We start from the raw sequence: 2,907 nt of genomic DNA on the forward strand, positions 1-2,907 counted from the left end.
TGATTAATGAATGGCAATGGAAAGTAGTCCTTCCAGGTTGCCACATTAAGTTTCCTGTAGTCAATGCACACACGCCATCCTATTTGGATACGGGTAGGGATCAACTCATTATTGGCATTGGGAACTACAGTCACACCAGACTTCTTAGGCACTACGTGAAATGGGCTTACCCATTGGCTGTCAGAAATAGGATAAATTATTCCATGATCCAAGTACTTTAGGATCTCTTTCTTAATAGCTTCCATCATCACTGGGTTAGGTCTTCTTTGGGGTTCCATAGATGGTTTGGAATCCTCCATAAGATGTATATGATGTTGCACAATGGAAGGACTTATACCCTTGATAGTAGCCATGGTCCAACCTAGGGCTTCCTTATTATCTTTTAACACTTTAAGTAACTCCTCTTCCTAGTTAGAAGTCAAATTTGAAGAAATTATTACAGGAAGAGTCGGGTCAGGCCCTAGGAAAGCATACCTCAAATTAGATGGCAACTCCTTAAGATCTAGCTTAAGGGGCTCAACTATGGAAGGTTTGGGAATGGAATTGGAAAGGGGTCCTGAGGGCTCCACAAGTGTGTAAAGACTCAAGACTTCAGAAAAGAAATTTTCACCGTCATCATCCAACTCATCCATACACTCTTGGAATTCTGAATCAAAATCAATATCAAAGTTGGTAACTAAATCATCAGAAAAATCCAGAAATTCCTTAAGCATATTGATCTCTTCTTCCATATGTGGTTGTTTGCCAATCCTAAACATGTTAAACTCAACAGTTTGGTTACCAAAAGATAATCTTAGGAAACCATTCCGGCAATTGATTAATGCATTACTGGTAGCCAAGAATGGTCTTCCTAGAATTATTGGGATCTCATCCTTGGTTAAGAAGGGCTTAGTATCTAATACAATGAAATCAACAGGGAAAATAAATTTCTCCACCTTTAGTAAGACATCCTCAACCATCCCCTTAGGAATCTTAACAGACCTATCTGCCAACTGAAGAGTAGTTCCAGTGGCTTTCAATTCTCCTAATCCTAGTTGCTTGTACACATAGTAAGGTAAAAGATTCACACTTGCGCCAAGGTCAAGTAAGGCATACTCAATGTAGGTGTTGCCTACGACACAAGATATGGTAGGGCTTCCTGGATCCTTATACTTGGCTGCTATAGGCTGAGTAATTATGGAACTAATGTTACCTGCCAAGAACGCCTTTTTGGGCACACTAGTGATACATTTGTGAGTACATAAATCTTTCAGTATCTTTGCATGCGGGGATCTGGGATATGGCATCCAAAAGAGTGATGTTCACTTCTACCTTTTTGAAGACTTCTAAAATTTTGTCTATGGAAGTAGTCTTCCTTTTGTTTACCAAACGATTAGGAAATGGGATAGGATGAACATAAGGACTGTTAGGGATTTGCCCCTGCTCAGAAGAATCATTTTTGGTTTCCTCAACCAAATCATCTATAGTTTCAGAAAAATCTTTAGGTTCATCAGACGAACCTGGAACAAGAGGCACACTTGTGTCCTCAACTGAAGGAGAGTTAACAGGAGTAATAGATGGGGAAGATTTAGGAACGCTCTGTTGGTACTCTCTGCCACTCCTAAGGGCATAAACAACATTACATTGGTTAGAGGGTCCTTGTTGGGTCTGACCTTGTACTATATTCAATGGTGCATTAGTTGATGTTTGTGAACTAACAGGCTGATGATGCCTAGGGTTAGGCTGTGGTTGACTGGGTAAAGTTCCCTTCTCCCTCTCACGCATAATTGAGACAACTTGGGTAAGTTCTCTCATCAAATTTTGATGGCTTGTCATGAGGAGGGCCATATTTTTTTCCAAGTAACTTATTATACTTGCCTCTCCAGTGTTGGTAAACCCAGGGGGTTGCTGATAAGATGATAGGAGAGAGCCCTAGGAAAACTAGCCTAAGGCCCTGCATTTGACCTAGGAAAAGTATTTTGGAAAAAAGATTATTGTGCAAAGGGAGGCCTTTGGGGTCCAGGTTGACCTTGATTATGAAAATTGAAAGGCACTACTTGGTTGCTTTGATTCCAAAAGAAATTTGGGTGATTTCTCCATCTTGGATTGTGGGTGTTACTATATGGATTATTCTGGTATGAGGCATTAACACCATCATTAGAAGTGCCCCCAAAGGTGTTGGGGCATTCTTCTATGACATGTCCAGGGGACTGGCACCAAGCACAAATCTTAACCAAATTAATTGATGATGGCTCTCTAGGAACAATAGCCTCAATCCTCTTGATTAGGCTATCCAAATGGGCTTCCTTCGCTACCATCCCATCCACAAAATATCCTTTCCCTCCATGGTTCTTTCACTCTCTTGGGTGGATTCCCACTCACGGGTTTTGTCAACTAAGTCAAGTAAGAATTCCCATGCCTTTCCTTCATCTATAAAGGATGTGAATCCCTCAGGGCACATAGACTCTATCATTTGTTTAGTTGGGTAATCAATACCCTCATAAATTATTTGACATAAATGCCATAGGTCTAGGCCATCTTGAGGGCATTCTTAGAGTAGATCCTTGAATCTCTATATAAGTTTGGAAAATGACTCACTAGGCTTTTGCCTAAACTGAAGGATATCACTTCTAAGTTTATTGGTCTTGTGAGTTGGGAAAAACTTCTTAAGGAAGACAACTGTGAAATGTTTCCATGAGGTTATGGAATTTGTGGGTAACCCATACAATCACTTCTTAGCTTGGTCTTTCAATGCAAAAGTGATAAACCTAAGCTTAACAACATCATCAAAAAGTTGTTAGATCTTAATTATAACACATACCTCTTCAAATTCCCTTAGAAATAGGTATGCATCCTCAGAGGTCAACCCATGAAAGTGGGGCAACATAGTGATGTATTGAGATTTGAGTTCAAAATTATTACCCTGGG

The 2,907-nt window shown here is 40.1% G+C and overlaps 1 non-coding gene across 1 annotated transcript; it reads left to right on the forward strand.

The window, feature by feature from the left end:
- Positions 1 to 2,510: 2,510 nt before the first annotated feature.
- LOC122067162 lies at positions 2,511 to 2,617 on the forward strand. Its single transcript, XR_006136605.1, has one exon. It is a non-coding gene; the product is annotated as a small nucleolar RNA R71 (small nucleolar RNA).
- The last annotated feature ends 290 nt before the right edge of the window (positions 2,618 to 2,907 follow it).

This window comes from Macadamia integrifolia, unplaced genomic scaffold (assembly GCF_013358625.1).
Source record: "Macadamia integrifolia cultivar HAES 741 unplaced genomic scaffold, SCU_Mint_v3 scaffold2740, whole genome shotgun sequence".
In the NCBI taxonomy this organism is placed as follows: Eukaryota; Viridiplantae; Streptophyta; class Magnoliopsida; order Proteales; family Proteaceae; genus Macadamia; species Macadamia integrifolia.